Here is a 24,107-nt window from a genome sequence, read left to right on the forward strand (position 1 = left end):
TTTACATGAATTTACAGGGGGCTTTCTATCTCTCACCAGCTCTAAATCATTCTGTAGCTTCCTTCACTTTTCAGTGACTTGCATTGTTCCAAGCCGAAGCCCATAAACTCGTAGTTTTTCTGCTTTTTCTTTCTGGCCACATTGTTTCACTCTATTTTGAAGCTGCTTTTCCACATCTCTCTTTCTCTCTTTTGCTAGTTCTCATTCTCTCTATATATATTTATATGCATAGACATATTTAATAGTTTGATTGAGGTATAATTTACATACCATAAAAACTACCCATTTTAAGTGAACAGTTTAATTAATTTTAGAAAATTACACTGTTGTATAAGCAGCATCACAATCCAGTTGAGGAACACTTCCATCACCTCAAAAGGTTCCCTTGTTCCTGTTTTCAGTCAATCCCTGCTCCCATCCCTAGCATCCAGGCAATGGCTGCTCTGTTTTCTGTCTTTATAGTTTTGCCCTTTTGTGGTGGACATACCCTAAGATGACCTTCATAATTCCTACCTCCTGATATTCATGCTTTTGTATAATCCCCTACCCTAAAGTGTGAGCAGGACCTGTGCTTTGCTTTTAACCAATAATATGACAAAAGTGAGGAGATAATTCTCCTGTGCTTGTTTCATTATATAAGACTCCATCTTGCTAGCAGATTTATTCTCTCTCACTCTCCTGCCAGCCTTGAAGAAATAGCTGCTCTGTTGTGAACTGCCTATTCACACACACACACTCAATACCATCGCGTGAATTCCAACTCACAGCAACCCTATAGGCCAGAGTAGAACCGCCCCATAGCGTTTCCAAGGAGCGGCTGGTGGATTCAAACTGCCGACATTTTGGTTAGCAGCCATGGCTCTTAACCATTGCACCACCAGGGCTCCAAAACTACCTGTAGAGAAGAAGGGACCTTCGGGCAACTGACAGCAGTCTCTCATTTCTGCAGCTGTAGGAGGTGACTTCGGCCAACAACCTGAGGGAACTTAGAAGTGAATCTTTCTCCAGTTGAGCCTCTGATGAGACCACAACCTTGGCCAACATCTGGATTATCCAACACCTAGTGAGACCTGGAGAGAGAGAACCCAGCTAAACTGCCCAGACTTCTGACCTATAGAAACTGTGAGTTAAAAAATGTATATTGTTTTAAGCCATGAAGTTTCCGATGCAGCAATAAGTAACTAATATGGTATCCTAGAAATTTAATATAAATGAAATCGCACAATCTGTGGGTCTTTTGTGTCTGATTTCTTTCATGGAACAATGTTTTTGGGATTCATTCATATTATTGCGTATATCAGTAATTCATTGCTTTTTATTGCTAATACTTCATTGTATGGATATACCACATTTTGTTTATTCAGTTAATGGAAACCCTGGTGGCATAGTGGTTAAGTGCTACGACTGCTAACCAAAAGGCTGGCAATTTGAATTCACCAGGTGCTCCTTGGAAACTCTATGGGGCAGTTTTACTCTGTCCTATAAGGTCGCTATGAGTCGGAATCAACTTGATGGCAACGGATTTGGTTTGGGTTATTCAGTTAATGGACATTTGTGTTGTTTCTACTTTTTTACAGTTGTGAATGATATTGTTAAGCTGTAACATTTATGTACAAGTTTTTGTGTATATGTATGTTTTCATTTCTCTGGGATAGATAACCTCGGAGTAGAAATTCTAGGCCACATGATATGTATAACTTTTTAAGAAACTGCCAAACTATTTCCAAATTGGCTGTACCATTTTATGTTCCAGCCAACAATGTGTGAGGATTTCTGTTTCTCCAGAATCTCCCCAACACTTGGTATTTTCAGTATTTCTGAGTTTAGCCATTTTAGTGGATATGCAACGATAGCTCATTGTGGTTTAATTTTAATTTTCCTAAGGACTAATAATAATGAGCATCTTCTATGTGCTTATTTGCCATTTGTATGTCTTCTTTGGTTAAATGTCTTCAAATCTTTTGCCTACTTTTAAAAATTAAATGGTTTTTCTCCTTCTAATTGAGTTGTAAGCATTGCAAGAGTTCTTTATATACTCTGGATGGAAGTCCTTTAACAGATGTATCAGTGAGGTTTCAGTCAGGAGCAGAACCACTAGGGAAGTATATATATTTAAGTACATACACATACACACACACATATGGATTTTCTGCAGGAATTTGGCCTCATGCATGTTACATCTGGGGTTTGATTTTACCCTTCTTACAAGCTAATAAGTTAGCCTGTTACTGTTCCATGGATGTTGGCAGAAGACATAATACTCCTGGGTCAGAGAAAAGGGACCTAGGCACAGCCTAGCACAGCAAGTTGCATGAGTGCCAGAATGTTTGGGCCAGTTCCCCTTGCCCCTTAAGTCCTATGGTGGTGACATGAATGGCCCAGATGGATGCCTACTCATAAAGTGGATTGCTTTACAAGAGAGAAACTTGCCACTTTATAGCAGCCTCTAAACACCCTGTTTTTTGTTTTGGAAGGAGACATTACTTCATCTCACAAGATTACATGCTGCAAATATAACCCTGAGAAATGGCCTGGGTAAAGAGTGGTGAGGGCCTTGCATTCTTGGCATTCTCAGCAAGAACATTCAGGAAAGCTCAAGACCCATGGAGAATTGCCTCTCCCAACAATCCAACCCTTGGCCTTACACATTCTTGGCTGAACTCAAATTTTCACAAGAATATACCACTCCAGTGGCTACTCTTACTAACATGACAAACAGTAGCTGGGACCAAATACATTCAATTAATCTCATATAATATTTAATTAAGGCTATTATTAATAGGACTCCAAGTAGCAAGATGAGGCCATCCTGCTGTGTTGATCTCAGTCATATGCAACTCCCACTTCCCAGGGTCTCAAACATAACCAAATTTGACTAAGTCTCAGAGGGGAGAAATAGATCTTATTTCAGACAGTCAGGATATTTGAAGGTTAGGCCATTATCCATTATGTGAGAGAGTTTAGACTGAGCTGCTGATCCTTGATATCATTGTCAGTAATTATATCAGGCAATAGATGGGTCAAAAAGCAATCCCATCCCCAGTGAAGAGATATTCCATGGCCTCTTCTCCCCCGTATGCAGACATATAACCCAAAGGGGCTCAGGTCACTCCAGTTTGGGCTTTGTTGTTAAGCCTGATTTGAATCTCCATTACACTGATTTGGTTAAGCCACGTGGGCAGTGTCACCTCATGGGCAGTTGCAGCCTCGATCACTATACGTGGCATAACCCAGGACCCGTCAGGCATCAGAAGGAGCATATGAATTTGTACTGGTGAGACTGAAACAAGGTTGTGTTGGAACTTGTGTTTGTGTACAAACAAGGGGGAGGGATCTACATTCTGCAGCTGCCATTGATAGCATCAGGAATAGGGGAATAGCTTAGCATCAGACACGTCCATGTAAATGTTTCTGTCTTCATAGCACATAGACAAGGATGACAAAACCAGCAGTGGATCAGAATGCCACCTGCAACTGCTTGATACAAGCCGACCATATGATTGTTTTACCAGACTATGGAGTTGGGTAAAACAGAGAAAGCAATAATTGCTCTCCTCCTCCATTTACCTCCCAGAGTCTAAGGTATTCCCTTCCCTGCTGAGGTTGTTGCTCTTCCTCCACGGCCACAAAATTGGGGTGTCCCATTCCAGTAGCTATGATTTCATCTTTTTTTTTTCCTGAGGATTTCCTTTTCACACCCAGACCTTTTATCCAGAGAAGAAAAAGGCCATTTTTATAAAATTACAGAGACCCATTGTATCTCCCACCTTGGCCCACTGTATGTTCATTTCTGAATCAATAAATGGTAAAAACCAACCAAACAAAAAACCATTGCTGTGGGGTCAATTTCTACTCATAGCAACCCTATAGGGCAGGGTAGGACTGCGCCATAGAGTTTCTAAGGAGCACCTTGTGGCTTTGAACTGCCAACCTTGTAGGTTAGCGGCTGCGGCACTTAACAACTGTGCTACCGGGGTTTCCAGTAAATGGTAAAGGCAATAGAATTACCTTCAAAGACGGCTTGTTCAACCACAAATTGTTGGCTCCTCTCTCAGAGTTTCTGATTTAGTAGGTTTGGGGTAGGTCTCTAGAATCTGCATTTCTAACAAGTTCCCAGGTGATGGTAATGCTGCTGGTCTGGGGCCACACTTTGATATACACTGCCCTAGACCAATCATGCTGAGGGGGTGGGGGACAAGATTGCCTACCATCTAATGCCAGGGGGTACTCCAGCCAGAGGTAAGTCTCTCCTTTTAAGGAACATGAATTTTAAAAAGAAAATAATTTCAGTTAAGGATGCTAGCTATGAAGAAAAGAAAATCAACATAATGGAAAAGTAACAGGAGTGAGGGCAACATTTGACCTGGCAACATTTGAGCTGACACCTGAGCCATGTAAAAATGTGGCCTTGGATAGAAAGATGGGACAGGGGAAGAGATGATCACTGGGACTGGGCAGAGGAAGGTGAGATGAAGAAAAGTGAGTGGATCGATTCTGGGTGTAATTTGGAGACTGACTTTCTCATATTATAGAAGTGGGAGTGAGGAGATTTGAGAAATCAAAGATGACTCCCCTGTTTTTCACTTGATCCCCTGGGTAGGTGTGATGGTTCTTTTGATGTGAAGGGATTTTGCAGATGTAATTAAAACCCCTAATCAGTTAATTTTAAGTACATTAGATAATCTGAATGGGCCTGACTAAATCAGTTGGAAGGCCAGAGAGAGAGAAAAGAAATTCTTCCAGTGGATGATGGCTTCCACCTGTGCCTGAAGTGTGGGCTTACCCATCATGATCTACCCTTCCTGACTGCCCCCTGCCCTACAGGTTTTGGATTTGCTTAATCAGCCCCCACAATCGCATAAGTCAGTAATTTATACTACGTTATATATATACACATATATATATACTAAATCACACATATATACATATATGTGTATTTAAAAAAAAAACCCAAACCTGTTGCCATTGAGTCGATTCCAACTCATAGTGACCCTGTAGGACAGAATAGAACTACCCCATAGTGTTTCTAAGGAGTGGCTAGTAGATTCAAACTGTTGACCTTTTGGTTAGCAGCCAAGTTCTTAACCACTGTGTCACCAGAGCTCCACATATATGTATATCTATCACCAAAAAAACCAAACCCATTGCCATCAAGTCAATTCGGACTCATAGTGACCCTATAGAACAGAGTAGAACTGCCCCACGGGGTTTCCAGGGAGCAGCTGGTGAATTCGAACTGCTAACCTTTTGGTTAGCGGCCAAGCTCTTAACCGCTGTGCCACCAGAGCTCATGTATGTGTGTGTGTATATTTATGTATATGTGCATGTACACACACACATACACATACACATAATGAAATGGAAAGGATAGGGGGAGGAACAATTCTGTGGGTGGGAGCCAGGAATTCTCTTTTGGACATATTCAGCTTGAGATGGGTTAGACCTCCAAATGGAGAGGCCAAGTAGGCACTGAGCTATCTAATAAATATGAGGCTGGAGACAAATTTGGGAGTTGTAATTATAGAGATACTTCTTTTAAACCATGGACCTCATGAAATTGGGTGTTGTCTTAGTTATCTAGTGCTACTATAACAGAAATACCAGAAGTGGATGGCTTTAACAAAGACAAATTTATTCCCTCACAGTTTAGGAGGCTAGAAGTCCAAATTCAGGGTGCCAACTCCAGGGGAAGGCTTTCTCTCTCTGTTGGCTCTGGGGGCAAGTCCTTGTCATCAATCTTCCCGTGGTCTAGGAGCTTCTCAGTGCAGGGACCCCAGGTCCAAAGGATACGCTTCACTCCTGGCTCTTCTTGCTTGTGGTAATGAGGTCCCTCTTCTCTCTGCTCACTTCTCTCTTTTATATCTCAAAAGAGATTTACTCAAAATACAGTCCAATCCTTTAGATTGTGTCCTGCCTCATTACCATAACTGCCTCTCATCCTGCCTCATTAACATCATAGAGGTTAAGATTTAGAACACATAGGTCATTACATCAGATCACAAAATGGAGGACAATCACACAATACTGGGAATCATGGCCTAGCCAAGTTGACATACATTTTGGTGGGATAGAATTCAATCCATAACAGGTGGGATCACCAAGGGAGAGAGTATATACAGAGAAAATGCAGGGAATCGCAACTGATCCCTGGGCATTCCAACATTTAGAGTTCAGGCAGAGCAGAGGAAATCAGAAAGAAGATGGAAGAGGAGTGGCCCCTGAGGTAAGAAAGAACCAGGAGAATTCATACCATGGAAGCTATGAGAAGCCCATGTTTCAAGAAAGGAAAGGTCAAATGAGTCTAATGCTGATAAGCTGTTGGGTAAAATGAGGTGACCATCAGATTTGATAATAATAATAACAACGACTCAGTGTTTATAAAATACTTTTTGGGCCAGTTTTATAAAATCTGAAATCTCAGATTTTTTTCCTTATACATGAAGTAGTAGGAGGTAGTTATTGTCATTATCCTTCTTTTACTAACGAAGAACCTAGGCTTAGATAAATTACAGAGAATTGTTCAAGATTGAAGTAGCTAGTTATAGCAGACCTGGTTTAGAACCAGATTTCTTAATTCCAGCCCAATTCTTTGATTCTAAGTCCTGGTTGGCATAGGAATCATTTGTGGAGCTTTTTAAAACTACAGATGTCTGGCACTCACTCCAGATCTTCTTATCAAGCATCTTTGGGATAAGGGGCCAGGATATGAGCATTAAAAAGAAATACAACTCAACAAGTAGTTCTAATGAGAGGCTAGGGTTGAGGATCACTGAAATTAGTCTATAAAGTGTTCTGAGCAACCTTTAGTATAGACTTCTAGGATTAATGTCTATGGATGGGTTGGTTAACCTAGTTCATAGAGGTCAGCTAAAACTTCTTGGAGTTTCCCCTGGGTCGAAATGCTAATTAACCCAGTATGTTAACGCCTCAGTCCAATCTGCAAGATATTTTCTTATAATTAGTCTCTCCTGCTTCTGAATGCAGAAAACATTTCCCAAAAGACCGGTCTTTCCTTTGTGATTGAACTTCTAAATTAAACTTAGTTATTTCATCAGGTGAATTTCCATGACCAGGTTCCCCCAAGCTAAGAATCACTTAGTATAATGAGATATGCAATTGGTGGGAATGTGTAAGTTTATGAAATAAGGTTAGTGTCCAAACCAGGAGTAATTTTACCTACTAAACAAGAGAAAATTGTACTTTATAGAGCGTTTAAAGCCAAGACTCAAACTTTAAATTCTGGGATAATTTTTCTAAAATTTTAGCAACCTATGCTCCCTCACTCTAGGCCATTGATGTGATGGGCATTTCCAGCCCTTCTCTAAAGAGTTAGTTTGGTGCTGGTACACCTCCTTCTATCCCTGGGAGTATAGACGGTCCATACCCAAGCAATCCCAGGACTGACCCTGTCTAGACACAGCTCCTTAGAAGGACCCTCTTGCATCTGACTATTCTTTATTATTCTGCAGTGTCTTTTTCCACCACCTGTTCCTCTAAGACCTGGTTACACATTAGAATCACTTGTGAGCTTTAAGAAACTATTGATGCCCAAGTTCCTACCCTAGAGATTTGTTTCTTCAAGCCCATCTTTCATTACCATGCGTTTGGACTACGGCAGTAACCTCCCCACCTTTAGAGTCTTACCAAGCCAATCCATCTCACATATTCCTGCCAGGTAAATCTTCCTAAAACTCATCTTGATGAGTTTAAAAGATTTAAAGATTAAAAATGACCTTCTGAAAGGAGCCCTGGTGGCACAACAGTTAAGCACTCAGCTCCTAACCAAAAGGTTGGCAGTTTGAACCCACCCAGCAGCTCCTTGGGAGAAAGATCTGGCAATCTGTTTCCATAACGATAATAGCCAAGAAAACCCTATGGAGCAGTTCTTCTCTCACATGGGGTCACCATGAGTCAGAATCGAATTGATGTCACCTGACAACAACCATGGTGATGAAAGGTCACTTTAGAAACAAATGCATGTGCTTCAAAATGACCTTCTGAGTTTTTCCAATAACTTAGCCTGGCTTTCACAACTGTCCAAAATTAGGGCCTATCTTCTGTTCAAACTTTAGTTTTATCCATTTTATTCTCTCTTCCTCCCCCAAATTGGACTTTTCAAGGTTTCCCCAACAGGCTTCCACTCTATTGTCTTTGTTCTTGTAATGCTCCACCCCTTCTGCCTGTCAGACTCTTAACCTAGGCCTCAGAAGCCCAAGTGAAATACTTCCTCCATCCCTCCTTATCTCATTTCCCTTAATATTTTTGCTCAACCTTCTAAGCTCTCAGTGATGATAGTATATAGGAGAAAACCTTGCTTTTTTTCCTACCTTCTTATTCCCCAGGTTGCCTTCATTTAATTGCTTTTACTCTCTCTCCTCAATTATTGCAAAATATGTGAGAAATAAGTCAAAATTACTTTTTTTGGAGGGGGAAAAGCATTTGAAAGTGCATTTGTACTTTTCCATTTTGCATACAGTTTGTGAGAATAGGCACGTGTCGGGTAGTTTGCATCCAGAATCTGACCAGCAAGGTCAGGTTGCCCCGACCAGAACACACCTGGGGTGAGGAGACGAGACTCTAGCTGTCGGTTTGTAAAAGAGCCCCTTTTTTTCGAGTGAGTGGCATGGCAGGTACCCAGAGACCGTTCCTGGGCTGGGAGTCCTCCCTCACCACCTGTGGTTGCCTCCTGCTGTGTCCCTGGTCAGAGGAGGCTGTGGTCAGGCTCCCAGACACAAGGGACAGAGGATGTGCCTCTCATAGTGCTTTGCCTCTACCATCCTCCTCTCCCAACAGTCAGGGCTTGAAGGGTGTTTTCCAGGTGGTGGTAGTAATGAAGTATAAGATAAAAACTAATTATCCTTAATCCTGCGTCTTAATTTTGAAATTAGAAAGGTAGGAAGGGAGAACAGTCGCAAAAAAAATCTACGGAGGAGTTAGGAAGAAAATTTGAAGCATGTCAAGTGTGTAATTTTAAGGTCTCGAATTTTATTTATTAGGAAAACCAGAGAATTCAAGAATGGTTTCGGTTAAATTTGTTATCTCCCCACTCTAAATATTCCTAAATTAAATTTTGGAAAATTACATATGTCTCAGGTTAAGACAATCTAAACTGCAGTTTGGCCAGCATCCCAAAGCATTCCAATTATTTTTTTCATTAGAATTACTTAATGTGGTTATAAGAAATTCAAGCACTAAGGAAGCATATATCCTTTAGCAGTTGCTTTGTGTAGTAGGACACTTCACTTATGCTCCCTTGTATTCTGTTAACAGGGAGCAGCATACTATGTGTAAAGAGCCTGGGCTTTGGGGTCAGAGAGACAGTTTAGACCTTCTAGCCTAAAAGGTGTTTTACTTTGGGTAAATTGCTTAATCTCTCTGAGTGTGTTTCCACATCTGTAATCCTCCTTCAAAGGACTGTTAATGAGGATTGAGATAATAATGATAAAGGATTTAGCATAGTGCCTGGCACTTGGTTAAGTTTCAGCAAGTGGGAGCTCACTAGGACGGTGTGTACAGATGTTCTCTTCCTTACTTAAATGTGTGCTGCTTCAGCCCAGGGACCATGTCTTACCCCGAACCACCACGCCTGATAGTAGGTTGTCGTTGTTAGTTACTGTCAAGCTATTTTTGACTGATAGCGACCCCATGTGACAGAGTAGAACTGTAAACCCCTATAGGGTTTTCTAGGCTGCAATCTTTTTTTTTTTTTTTTAATAGTCAAAACTTTATTTTGGTGGGTAAAATAACCCCAAATAACTTCCCAGTTTTGTAATGTTAAGTTTTTTTTTGTTTTCCAGAGTATTTTCAAAAGAGAAATAAGATTTCATTCATAAAGGCTTTAGATACCAACTTTTATAGTTTGGAGTGACAATGTATATACATTTTTTGTGATTTTTTTTTTTAAATTGTGCTTTAAGTGAAAGTTTACAATTCAAGTTAGTTTCTCATACAAAAATTTATACACATGTTGTTATGTGACCCTGACTGCTCTCCCTGTACTGTGACAGCACACTCCTCCTTTCCACCCCCGATTCCTCATGTATCTACTTAAGCTAAGAGGCACACACTTCACGAGTATCATTTTATGCCCCATAGACCGGTCTAATCTTTGTCTGAAGAGTTGGCCTCGGGGGTGGTTTTAGTTTTGGACTAACAGAGAGTCTGGGGACCATGTCTTCTGGGATCCCTCCAGTCTCGGTGAAACAATTAAGTCTGATCTCTTTACTAGAATTTGAGTTCTGTACCCCACTTTTCTCCTGCTCTGTCAGGGTCTCTGTTGTGTTCCCTGTCAGGGTGGTCATTGGTGGTAGCCAGGCACCATCTAGTTCTTCTGGTCTCAGGCTGATGAAGTCTCTGGTTTATGTGGCCCTTTCTGTCTCTTGGGCTAATATTGTCCTTGTGTCTTTGGTGTTCTTCATTCTCTTTTGCTTCAGGTGGGATGGGACCAATTGATGCATCTTAGATGGCTTCTTGCTAGCTTTTGAGACCCCAGACGCCACTTACCAAAGTGGGATGCAGAACATTTTCTTAATAAACTGTTATGCCAGTTGACCTAGATGTCCCCTGAAAGCATGGTCCCCAGGCCCCCACGCCTGCTACTCTGTCCCTCGAAGTGTTTGGTTGTATTCAGGAAACTTCTTAGCTTTTGGTTTAGTCCAGCCAGTTGTGCTGACTTCCCTTGTAGTGTGTGCTGTCCTTCACTTCACCTAAGATAATTCTTGTCTACTATCTAGTTAGTGAATGCCCCTCTCCCTCCCTCCCCACCCTCATAACCATCAAAGAATATTTTCTTCTGTGTTTAAACCTTTCTTGAGTTCTTGTAATAGTGGTCTCATACAATATTTGTCCTTTTGCAACTGACTAAATTCACTCAGCATAGTGCCTTCCAGATTCCTCCATGTTATGTTTCACAGATTCATTGTTGTTCTTTATTGTTGCGTAGTATTCCACTGTGTGAATATACCATAATTTGTTTATCCATTCATCTGTTAATGGACACCTAGGTTGTTTCCATCTTTTTGCTGTGGTGTACAGTGCTGCAATGAACATGGGTGTTCTAGCCTGCAGTCTTTATGGGAGCAGATCACCAGGTCTTTCTCCCTCGAAGTTGCTAGGTGAGTTCAAACAGCCGAATGCTTAACTGTTGCACCACGAGGGCTCTTTCTAGCAGTAGGAGAGGCTCAATAAATGTTTGTTGAATGAGTAATGGCTCACTGAAGTCCCTAATATAAACAAGGGATACATACATTTTTCAATATTTAGATTTTGTTTTGTGTGTGTGTTTTGACATGGTTTCCTTTTTCCTAAATTCACCCTGCTTGTTTGTTTTCATATAGCGAGATTTGAACAGAGCTTTATATGCTCCGAGTGCTTTGCCTGGAAGTGTACCCTACCCACTTTGGTGAGGTACCTGTTGCCATCAAGTTGATTCTGACTCTTAGCAACCCTGTAGGTAAGGTAATTGGAGACTCAGAGAACACGGAATTTATATGCCATAGACTTTGTAGTACAACTCAAGTAGTATTAGATCTTTAGGCTTCACAGTAACAATTAATTTTTATTTTACCCTGCTAAGCCTTCGTTTGGAAGCCTGGTGGCGCAGTGGTTAAGCCCTAGGCTGCAAACTGAAAGGTCAGCGGTTTGAACCCACTAGCCACTCTGCAGGAGAAAAGACCTGGCAATCTTCTCCCATAAATATTTCAGCCTAGGAAGCCCTATGGGGAGGTACTGCTCTGTCCTATAGGGTCATTATGAGTCAGAATTGACTCAATAGCAACGGGTTTTTAAGCCTTCTTTAGGAGCCCTAGTGGTGCGATGGTTAAGTGCTCAGCTGCTAACCAAAAGGTTGGCAGTATGAACCCATCTAGCGGCTTGTTGGGAAAAAGACCCAGTGTTCTGCTTCCATAAAGATTACAGCCAAGAAAATCCTATGGGGCAATTCTGCTCTGTCACATGAGTAGACATGAGTTGCTATGAATTGAGATCCACTTGATGGCACCTAACAAGAGCAACAAAGTGTTCTTTGTTTTCCTACTTTTCTACTCATGCATAGGGACTCTATTAGAGGAAGGTTGCCTCTAAAGTTCTGATTTCTTCTTAAAGAAAATACTTTCCAGCCAAAAAATGTTATTCAAAATAAGAAACATCAAAATAAATGATCAAGGTGAAAGCATGAGGGAGATGATGGATGGTGTGTCATTTAGCTTGCCCTTCCCGGCTTTTAAAACACTTATTGTAAAATATTGTACGCTCCTCCCCCTCCCCCCCAAGAATGGGGCATCAACTTATTAGAACAGTTTAACAAATAATTATAAATCAAACATTCATGTAACTGCCACCCAGGTTAATAAATATCATGAGCACTCCACCCCAGTCCATGTCTTTTTTATCACAATCCCCATTAGCTCTCTCCACAGCTAATCATTATTGTTCTTTTATGTTAATCATCTTCTTGCCTTTCTTTATTGTTTTACCTTATATGTGTGCACCCCTAAACAATATTGTGTAGTTTTGCCTGTTTTAGAACTTTTATGTAAATCAGACTATATATATTCTTTTTGTCTTGCTTTTTTTGTTCAATATTGTATTTGTAAGAGTTATCATCCATGTTGTTGAATATAGCTGAAGTTGATTAATTTTATTGCTGAATGATATCCTGTGCGTGTATACCATAATTTATTTACCCATCTTATTGCAGATGAGTTGCTGTCAGTTGTTTGCAATAATGCATAGCACTGCCATGTACATTCTCATACACGTGTACACACGTTTCTCTCAGGATCAGAAGTACTAGATCACTGGGTATGTGTCTTCAGCTTTACTAGATAATACCCAACTGTTTTCTAAAGTGACCATACCAATATATAATGCCACCAGCAATGTATGAGAGTTCTTGTTGCTCCGCATGCTTACCAATACTTGATATTTTCTGTCTTTTTTTGTAGGCATTCTGATGCCAGTATAGTGTATATCATTGTGGTTCTGATTTGCATTTCTGTGATGACTAATGAGGCTTAGCACCTTTTCGTTGGCCATTTGGATTTCCTATTTTATAAAGTGTCTGTTCAAGTCTTACTCATTTTTCTATTGGATTTTATACCTTTTTCTCATTAAATTTGGCTTGCCTTTCAAGAGTTAATGAAGGTGGACTTTGGTAGTCAGAGAGTGAAGTTCTATGGGCATATACAACCTTCTAGAAAACTGCCAAATGCTGTGTAAACTCTTGGGGGGTTGTATTCAGTTGGTTTTCCATTTCAGATATTTCCTCCCAGTAGTTCATGAATTGTCTGTTGTGGAGCCTGGGTAAGTGACTCTTGGAAATTTGGAGTAAGTGTCATCAAGGGACAGCACAGGAGGAAACAGCCTGATGTCAGGAGATCACTTAGTGGTAGTTACCAAAGGATGCTGTTTTCTAGTCTCCTGTTGGTAGGGAAAGGAGCCCCAGTGGTACAGTGGTTAAGGGCTCAGCTGCTAACCAAAAGATTAGTAGTTCAAGTTCAAACCCACCAGCCACTCTGCAGGAGAAAGATGTGGCAGTCTGTGTCCAAGATTACAGCCATGGAAACCCTATGGGACAGTTCTACTCTATCCTATAGGGTCACTATGAGTCAGAATCTTGATGGCAGTGGGTTTGGTGTTTTGGTTGCTTGGAAAGGCTTTTGGTTAATTATTACCTAGAAACAGAGAGCGGAGCATAGTCTGATCAATCCCCTAGACTAGTGCATCCTCTTTAATCTGTGCTTTGAAGAAATTCAAATTCTCATCAGACCCATTAGGTCATGTGGAAACTACTACTTACCTGGAAATGAGACAAATGAGAAGGGGATTCTCCGAAACAATGCCCTGGAGTAATGCACTCCTCCCCTTTGCATTGAGATTAGGTGAAGGATAGAGAGGGAAGTAGTAGAAAGTAAACTGTAGTATCTAATAAATAAGCTACTAGAGCATTTCTGCGTGTCTCAAACATCATTTTAGAAGAGTTGTCAGATTGACTCCGCAATATAACGAGTGATCATTGTAACTCTGGACACTTTCTACACAGATAATTAATTTTATTCATAAGAGTTCTTTTTATTTATTTATTTATTTAAAATAATGCTTGAGTTTTGCTTAGTTTTGCAAAGCATTATATCTCAAACATGATCATAGTTACAACTTTTGATAAGCTCCATAAGGCCAGGGATTTTGGTCTCTTCTATTCACCATTGTTTTTCCATAGCCTAGAGCAGTGCCTGGTACATAGGAGGCACTCAAATATTTTTGAATAAATGAACAAATGATTTTTTTTGGCACTGATGGGTATAGAGTTGAGAGCTGACAGTCTGGAAACAGAAGGAAATGAAGACAGTGCTTGTTACCGTGTGAACACATGCCAAGCACACTCGTTCATACTACTTTAATTTGCCATGTGTATGATTTTCCAGGGAAAAAGATGCAAAATTTCTGCCCTTTAGAAGATAGTGCAAATAAATAACTAATGAGCATGGAGATAGTTTTATAGCCATAAAACACAAGCCATAGACTTATAAGTTATTGGTTCTTGAGAGCAAAAACTACTTTCTTCCCTTATTTCTTAAGGATCCTCCGGCTCAGAGATGCCTCATTATAGGCTCTGTCCATAAAAGATCCTCAAAAAGTATCCAGAGGCTAAATGTGGTTTCAACACAGTGTACCTGGAGTTTGTTGCAAATCAACACATTCTTTGCGACATTTTTGCCTTCTGGAAATAAGTGCTGAGGTGGGAAGTGTATGGGTTGGTAGGTGGATGGGACAGTGTCATGTTCATCTTTGTGTTCCCAGTACCTGTTGTTGTTGTTGTTGTTGTTAGGTGCCATCGAGTTGGTTCCGACTCATGGCGACCCTATAGGACAGAGTAGAACTGCCCCATGGAGTTTCCAGGGAGCAGTTGGTAGATTGGAACTGCTGACCTTTTGGTTAGCAGCTGAGCTCTTAACCACTATGCCACCAGGGCTCCTCCCAGTACATGGACAGGTATACAGTTGGACTCAGTCATCTTGGTTGAATGCATGAGTCAATTGCATAAAGAAGAGTAGAAGGAACTGAGGGTAATTATCTTGGAGAAGAGAAATCTTTTGAGAGGAGATCAGATTGCTGTCTGAGTATTTGAAGACCTAACAACATGTGGCAGAGGGAGAGCAGAATGAGGACACTATTGGACACTTCCAGTAGGCAGATTTTGAGTCATCTTGAGGAAGAATTCTGTGTCTTTTAATGGAATTGGGGAGGAGGATGCTTCAGGAGGTGGTGAATTATTGAAGGAGAGGCTGGACTATCATTTAGCAGAGGTGATGTGGTGATGAAGGGAGAAATGGTATCAACATTCGCTGAATGCCTTGCATTCAGACCCATTTTGTAAGCCACTGAACCCACAGCTTTGTCTCTGCGGCCCCTCTAGGGGGCATCTGATGTTTATTCCACTTCATCTGGTAACAGCACCTGAAAGTTCCTTTGGAGATAATCCCACTCTCTCTAATTCCATGTTGTTTGAATATGGTGACCCGTATTTCCGAAGCTCAAAGGCTTTGGTTGCAAAGTACTTCATCCCCCTGGCTGCAGTGATCCAGGCCAACCCAGGGACAGTCAATTCCATTTATTGGAAAGGAGTGTTTTAGATTGAATTGTGTTTCTCAAAAATATGTGTTGTATTTGAAATGGTGTATCTTTGGCTATGTGTATTTTCACCAAAAAAAAAAAAAGAGTTTGAGAAGTTAAGAGGGTTGATATGTTGTGGGGTTGTTAGCCAATGTCATAGAACAACATGTGTACTTCTGTTTCATGAGAAACTATTTGTTTTGTAAGCCTTCACCTGAAGTACAATAAAAAAATTTAAAAAAATATGTGTTGTAAACCTTAATCATTATACCTGTGGTTTGGAGCCCTGGTGGCGAAGTGGTTAAAGAGCTTGGCTGCTAACCAAAAGGTCGACAATTCGAATCCACCAGCCGCTCGTTGGAAACCCTATGGGGCAGTTCTACTCTATTCTATAGGGTTGCTACGAGTTGGAATCAACTTGACTGCAATGGGTTTTTTCTTTTTTTTGGTTTTTATACCTGTGCTTATAATCCCATTTGGGAAACGGTTTCTTTGTTATGTTAATTAAGCAGTATTAGTGTAGGGTGTGCCTTTTATGTCTCAGTCTCTTTTGAGATATAAAACAACAGATTAAGCAAGAAGCACAAATGGAAGGGAAGATACAAGCCACATGATCACCAAGGAACCTAGGAATAGAAGCTGAAGAGAGACAAGGATCTTCCCTCTGAGTGGAGAGAGAGAGAGAGCCTTCCCCTAGAGCTGGCACCCTGATTTGGACTTCTGGCCTCCTAAACTGTGAGAAAATAAATTCCTGCTTGTTAAAGCCACCCACTCGTGGTATTTCTGTTATAGCAGCACTAGATAACTAAGACAAGGAGTTTCATTTTTTGCGGAGATTTTTCTACTGGTAGGATATAAAACTAGAGCAGCCTTGATCCACCACATGAAGAGAATCAGCCTGAGTATGATGTTTAACCTGGAGGAAGCCTGAGCTAAGGTATGAGAGAAATATGTCAGAGGCACGATATGGTAATATCCTTGGACCTAAAACTAGATAGACTGCTGGGCACATCAATCAGATAAGCCAATAGTCTCTCTCCCTTTTTCTCAAGCCAATTTGAGCCTGGTTTCTTTTACTTGTATAAATGGGGACATGTCTTAGTTATCTAGCACCGGCTGTAGGGGAAGGCTTTCTCTTTCGGTAGGCTCTGGAGAAAAGTCCTTGTCTCTTTGAACTTCTGCTCCTGGGTGATCATCATGTGGCTTGGCATCTCTCTCCCCCCATCTCTGCTTCCTCACTTGCTTATTTAATCTCTTTTATGTCTCAAAAGAGATTGACTCAAGATACACCCTACACTGATCCTGCCTCATTAACATAAAAAAGACAGCTCATTCCCAAATGGTATTATAACCACAAGCATAGAGGTTAGGATCTACAACACGTATTTTTTAGGGACACAATTCAATCCATAACAGGGCATTAAGCAATACCTGTGCCCCCACCCACAGTCCTACAGCTTCTGCTCCTACATATCCTGCCCCCCATATGCTGCCACAAATGATTGGATCAAGCTGGGCAAAAAGATGAATGGGACAAATCGGATGCCTCTACTAGGAATGAGAAATTGGGATACTGAGAGGCTGAATCAGCCACGGGAACTAAGCTGAAAGGTCTTGTAAACTCAGGGGCTATGGTGGCCGTAATAGCCATGAACAAGGTGAAGTGGAGGAAGTGGTTGTTAGAAGAGAATGAAGCAGATGTGCAGAGAGAAGAACAGATAAATGAGATCAGATAGCTGAGAGAGAGGAGGGAGGGCAGGAAGGGGAGAGATAGGGCGAGAGAGAGAGAGAACCATTACCGACTACTTTCCTGTTCTTAGATTCCCATGAAGCTCACTGTATATTTATGATTACTTCCCCTCCCCTTTTCTTGGGCAAGTTTGAGAAAGTTTCTGTTTCTTACAAAGGAAAAGGCTCTCCTTTAGAGCAGGGTACTAAGACCATCTTTTCACTAGACCACCTCTAAGGTAGATTCCAGCTTGAGATGATTCTGTGAAAAAAAACAAGATTCCTGGTGACCTACTGTTGGCAGTCACTCTGCCTTCAAGTTATCTGGGGACCATCAATTAAGGAAGTCCCCAAAAAACAAACAAACAAAAAAACCCATTGCCGACGAGTCTGTTCCAACTCATAGCGACCCTATAGGACAGGGCAGAACTGTCCCATAGGGTTTTCAAGGAGCAGCTGGGGGATTTGAACTGCTGACCTTTTGGTTAGCCACTGTAGCTCTTAACCACTACCACCAGGGCTCCAAGGAGGCCCCACTGCCCTCTTATTCTCCATGTCCCTAAGAAACTTAGTTCTTACGTGGAAACTGGTGATCTCAGTGATATGAGGGAATTCTCCCCCGTCCCACTCCCACAGCCAGGAATTTCCTGGCAGCAAGGCAAAAAGGGAAATATGACAAGTTGCACAGATTTCATCATCTGAAGGGGGGAAGGGAAGAATTTAAGCTAACATTTATTGGTATTTTCTTTAATATGTTCAACAATTCATTTAGCAACAGTCCTTAGAATAGCCATGTAAGGCATTATTACCTCACTATATTATAGACGAGGATTGTGACACTTAGGTTAAATAACTTGCCCATTGCCATGCGTTCTGTAAGTGCCACAGCCAAGATTCTAAACCGGGTCCGATGGACTCCAAAGCCCATGCACGTTCCACTGTGCCCCAATGTAGGGCACGTCGCAATTCCTCAAAAAGAGCCAAAAATCATCCCAATTCCTCAAAAAGAGCAAAAAGTTTTCCCTGTCTCATGTGGAGCATTAGGAATCAATGGGGGATGTAGTAGACAAGGTCCTCAACAGTTTTGCACAAAGGCAGGAAAAGTGGACAGGACTCTGTAAGAAACCAACAGTAAAAGTTGAGGGTCTGATATTACTTCGTGATTCAGTGAGAGCAATTTGTTGTTGTTTGTCATTGAGTAGATTCCGACTCACAGTGACCATATAGGACAGAGTAGAACTGCCCCATAGGGTTTCCTAGGCTGTAGTCTTTACGAAGCAGACTGCCACATCTTTCTCCCTTAGAGCAGTTGGTGGGTTTAAACCACCGACCTTTCAATTAGCAGCCAAGCACTTAACCACTGTACCATTAGGGCTCCTTAGAGGAATTTGAGTAGGGGCTAACTTAACATAATCAAAGTATGAGACCTTCCAGTGGTCTAACAATCAACCCATGGACGGCTTGTAGATTACCCTCTAAATATGGATGGAAGTTATTTTCATTTGCTATCAATTCTCCACTTAAATTTTGGATAGAAGCTGTGCAGACAGTTGCAGGTGCCATTCTCTGACTAGATCTTGAAGTGCTCCTATTCTGAGCAACTGAAGGACAAATCCATAAATTTTGGATATTGGGGTGGTAGATGATAGCACACCACATCAATATACTAAATACCAGCAGAGCAGCAACTTGACCTTAAAACCAAAACCTAGAAGAGAAAAAATGTTGCATTCCTTTTCTGATTTTTTCAAGGCATTTTTGGGGGGGCCCCTCATTTTCCCCATCTTATTCATTTGCTTGGATTCTCCCAAGGTTCATGATATGAGTTCCCTGATTCAGCAGGAAAATTCCAGCTCTCCATCAGCATATCTGCTTCCTGAGGAATGATGGTTCTCTCTACATACATATTTCAAGGCTTAGGAGTCCATGGCTATAATCAGTGAAGAGTAGTATAAATTCTACCATTGTCTACAAAAACGGGTTCTAAGACGTGCTAAGACATAAATCAATTTCAGGGCTCCCTAAACTCCACGATATTGCTCCTGTTGAGTGTCATATTACTCAGGACTCCCCACAAATCAATGTAAAAGGTTAGTCTCTATAGATGTTACTGTGTCTGTTGTCTTTTGCATTATTTCTGCATTGCCTTGTTATTAACATGCGTGGTAGCTTGGATTAAAAACATTGGTTTTACCTTGACTTTTGTTTGTATGATAAAATATCTGCTGTTGGGCCATTACACATCAGTCTTTTCTGCCTTAAATTCAGACCTTGTTACCTATTTGGAAAATGCAGATAACCTAAGAGAAGTGCTATGACTTAGAAAGATAAACCCAAAGCAGAAGAGAAAGTGTTCTGCTTCTGAATCTTTGAGCAATGTTTAGGTAAACTGTCCAACTTCTTAGCATTTCATTTTTCCACCCATTGAATAATGCTAAGAACAGAAATGCACCCCCTTCTTTTCATTTGAGAATGGTGGTATATTAAAAAAAATTTTTTTTTGGTATATTAAAATGTCCCTGGAAATAGTGTAAATTGACTAAGTTTGAGTCAGTTAGTCATATATTTTAACAAACTTTTTGTTCATACCTCTAGCTATTTCTGTGAGTAGGGCTGCTCAGTGGTTGAGGTTTATAGACTAAATCATGGTGAGGATGCAGGTATAACCATGGAGAGTTGGTCCAAGCATGGAGGGGGCTGGGATGAGAATGTGATCAGTTTGAGGGATGATCCAAAAAGAGCCAGCAAATCAATCAGAGAAACCCATCAGTTCAATAGTGCCTCACTATACAGGGTATGGTGAAAAGGTTAGTGTTGGGAGGCTTGGGAGTTGCCCTGGCTCACTTACTAGTTAGTAGCAACCCCAAGCAAGTTACTTAATCTCTCTGGGCTTGGGTTTCTTGATCCGTTAGTCTAGGAGATTTGGTCTAGATCTACACTGTCCAATAGCCACCAGCCACATGTGGTTACTGAGCCTTTGAAATATGGCTAGTGTGATTGAGGAACTGAATTTTTAATTTTATTTAAAGTTAAATAGAAACTAAAGCAGTGTAAACAACTAGTTTCCCATTAAACACAACTTTATTGTTTTGGTAGGACTATTTCACTTAAAGAGTCCTGATGGTGCAATGGTTAAGCGCTCGGCTGCTGACTGAAAGGTCAGTGGTTCGAACCCACCCAGTGGCTCTGCAGGAGAAAGACCTGGCAATCTGCTTCTGTAAAGATTACAGTCCAGGAAACTCTATGGGACAGTTCTACTCTGTCACATGGGGTTGCTGTGAGTTGAAACGACTCCGCAGCACCTAACAACAACACAAGATATTCCCACTTTGTTGAAAATTTAGCATCCAAATTGAGATATGCTGTAAGTATAAAACACATGCCATATTTCAAAGACTTAGTATGAAAAAGAGACTGTAAAATATCTCAATAATTTTTCATATTGATTACTTGCTAAAGTGATAATATTTTAGATATATTAGGTTAAATAAAATGTATTATTATATTATTAAAATTATTTTCATCTTTTTTTTAACTTTTTATAATGTGGCTACTAAAAGATTTAAAATTGCTTATATGGCTCACATTATATTTCCACTGGACAGCGCTGGGCTAGATCACCTCAACTGTGTCTCTTAGTGATAAAGCCTGATAACGTTCTAGGTAGCTATTACGAGGGTTCAGCTCCGAGTGGCTTTGAGCATGAACTTTCAAAGTAGAGAGCTATGAGTTGGAAGCCCTACTTGCTAGCTGTGTGAGTTTGGTCAAGTTACTTAACCTGACTGGACCTCAACTTCCTCATCTGAGGAACAAGGATAAGCATATCAACTGCATAGGGTTGTTCTGAGGGTTAAATAAAATATGTAAGGTACTAAGCACAGTGCCTCTGAAACCCATAGAAATAAATTCTCCCCAACCTCCCCATCACTGTGATCACAGTTTTTAATACCCATGATGACCAAAAGAGGTAACCAGAGCCCAGGCGAGAAGAGGGTTCACGTCTGAGCTTTGTCTTGATCTAGGTGCCCACTTTCTAGCCCTGATCACCCATGCCTCTTCCTTGCTTTACTATTCCCGTTTTATCCCCCACGACAGTCTTCTGCTTGATCATATTCCAGGCTTTTGAAGCTTGCTGTTCTCAGGATGCAGGAAGGCTGAAAGACACAATTCAGACTGGTTTCGAAAAGAAGACATGGCACTACTCACTTCCTGGGTTTCTCTGCGGAGCATGGAGGATCCCAGGATGGCGCTGAGAAAAAACACTTTGTAGCAGGTGCCAAAGCACCCCTGGTGGCACAGTGGTTAAGCGCTTGGCACGAACCGAAAGTTCAGCTCTTCAAACCCACTTGCTACTCTGTGGGAGAAAGATGTGGCAGTCTGCTTCTATAAAGATCACAGCCTTGGAAACCCTGTGGGGCAGAGTCGACTCGACGGCAACAGGTCTTTTGTCTTGTTTTTATAGTTGTATTTAATCAATATTTATCCATGGCAAGCTTTAGTTTTAGTCAATCAATATCAATTATTCATAGTGATGAAGAGAATAAGCTCTGGGGTCAGAAAAACCTGGGTTTGAATTTCGGTCACAGCATTTGCTACTGTGTATTCCTTGGATAAGCTACTTGACCTCTCTGAGCCTCAATTTCCCATCTGCTAGTTAGGTGGAACACTGCCTACCTCACAGGACTGTTGTGAGGATTAAGTAAAGCAATGCACAGTGCCTGGAGCATAGAAAGGACTCAAGAGATGGTGGTTATTATTGTTGTTGTTATTATATTTCTTTATTTAAAATTATTATTCAGTTATTTAATAATCTCACATAAAAAATAGTCTTTTCTGGTAACAGCTTTTTATTTCTTGCTTGACTTCTGTTAGTTACTTTCTTTTCTATCTGTGTAATGTGTTCACTTTGATGCTTAAAGCAGCTAATTATAAATCAGGAGTGAAAATATCTGCACTGTGACTTGTTTGTTTGTTTGCTCTTCTGACAATCCTTGGTATATTCAATATTCTTCGCCAACACCACAATTCAAATGTGTCAATTCTTGGGTCTTCCTTTTTCATTGTCCAGCTTTCGTATGCGTATGCGACTATTGAAAACATCATGGCTTGGGTCAAGGTACACCTTAGTCCTCAAAGTGACATCTTTGCTTTTTAGCACTTTAAAGAAGTCCTTTGCAGCAGATAATAAATATGACCTGATTTCAGAAGGTACTAGTTTCAGATACATTGTTCCAGATGGCTGGGGTCATTGAAGTGGGACTCTTCCATGTGTCACATGAGCGTCAACCAAGGCAGCTGAAGCCACGTGTCGTTCTTAGTCCCTTTGGCAAGAATAGAGATGCTCGTAAAGCTCTGATGAACTTGGCACTGAGGTTTCTTCTCTAGGAAACAAGGAGAAATCACAAAAGGGATTAAAAATTTGTTTTTGCACCACCTTTTGGTTTTACTGTTTAACTCTTGCCAGTCAGTTGCAGCTTCCTGGGAAGAAAGAGCCAAAGGGAGAATCAACCCTTGTGGATTCATGTCACCTGCTCCATGGGATGGGGAGCATCTAAGGTCAGCGCCACACCTGCTGCCTCGCTACTGCCCACGATCTGTGCTTGGTGGGCCTGGGCGCCAAGAAACCACTCTCTGATCTAGTAGTAACTGCTTTCCAAAAGCGCTTCCTGACGCACAAGAATGCGGCATGCGGAATGCCAGAGGCATCTGAACCCTGGGCCTGCTGCTTCCTCAGCTTGGGGGAAGCAGTGGGTCAAGTAGGATGGATAGAGCTATTTTATTATTTGACCAGGTTCCCATGACCCCTTGCACATACCTTTATTCCTGCACCTGTTACATATAATCGTTTCTTTTCAGATCTGCCACCAACAGGAACATGGATGCCTCTGGGTGGCACAGATGGTTTGCACTAGACTACTTACCTAAAGATAGGCAGGTCAGACCCACCCAGCAGTGCCTCGGAAGAAAGGCCTGGCGATCTGCTTCTGAAAAGATTACAGTCAATAAAACCCTATGGAGCAGTTCTACTCTGTGACACATGGGGTTGCTATGAGTCGGAATAGACTCTATGGCAACCAGTCTGGGTTTTTATTTGGCAGGGCCACAGTGTTGCAGACTTCAAGGAGCACCATTAACATGGTTCTGTTGTTGGGTGCTTTTGAATTGGCTCCTATTCTGAGCTACCCTGTGACAGAACAAAATATTGCTGAGTCCTGCGCCATCCTCACATCGTTGTTTTTGCTTGAGCCCATTGTTTCAGCCACTGTGTCAGTCCATGTCATTGAGAGTCTTCCTCTTTTTCTCTGACCCTCTACTTTACCAAGCATGATGTCCTTCTCCAGGGACTGGTCCCTCCTGATAACATGTCCAAATTAAGCGAGACAAAGTGTAGCCATCCGCACTTCTCAGGAGCATTCTGGCTGTACTTCCTCCAAGACAGATTTCTTCATTCTTCTGGCAGTCCATGGTACATTCAATATTCTTCGCCAACACCACAATTCAAATGTGTCTTCTTTGCTCTTCCATTTTTATTGACCAGCTTTCACAGGCGTATGAGGCAATTGAAAATACCATGGCTTGGGTGAGGCAAACCTTAGTCATCAAAGTGACATCTTTGCTTTTTAGCACTTTAAAGAAGTCTTTTGCAGCAGATTTGTCCAATGCAATACGTCGTTTATTTCTTGATTTTCTTTTGATTTCACATGGTAGCCAGTGTGAATGGCGCCCCCTAGATCTGTGCAGTGCACACTGAGCTGCCTGTACTCTGC

General features: G+C 41.3%; 1 long non-coding RNA gene across 1 annotated transcript in view; it reads left to right on the forward strand.

The window, feature by feature from the left end:
• The window catches only part of LOC111822131 (uncharacterized), a 28,966-nt gene that overhangs the window by 3,367 nt on the left and 1,492 nt on the right, over positions 1–24,107 (forward strand). Inside the window, exon 2 of the long non-coding RNA XR_002825404.1 lies at positions 950–1,122. This is a non-coding gene — a long non-coding RNA (uncharacterized LOC111822131). The remainder of the gene's footprint in view (positions 1–949; positions 1,123–24,107) is intronic.

Source organism: Trichechus manatus, unplaced genomic scaffold, assembly GCF_000243295.1.
Source record: "Trichechus manatus latirostris isolate Lorelei unplaced genomic scaffold, TriManLat1.0 scaffold00132, whole genome shotgun sequence".
Taxonomy (NCBI): domain Eukaryota; kingdom Metazoa; phylum Chordata; class Mammalia; order Sirenia; family Trichechidae; genus Trichechus; species Trichechus manatus.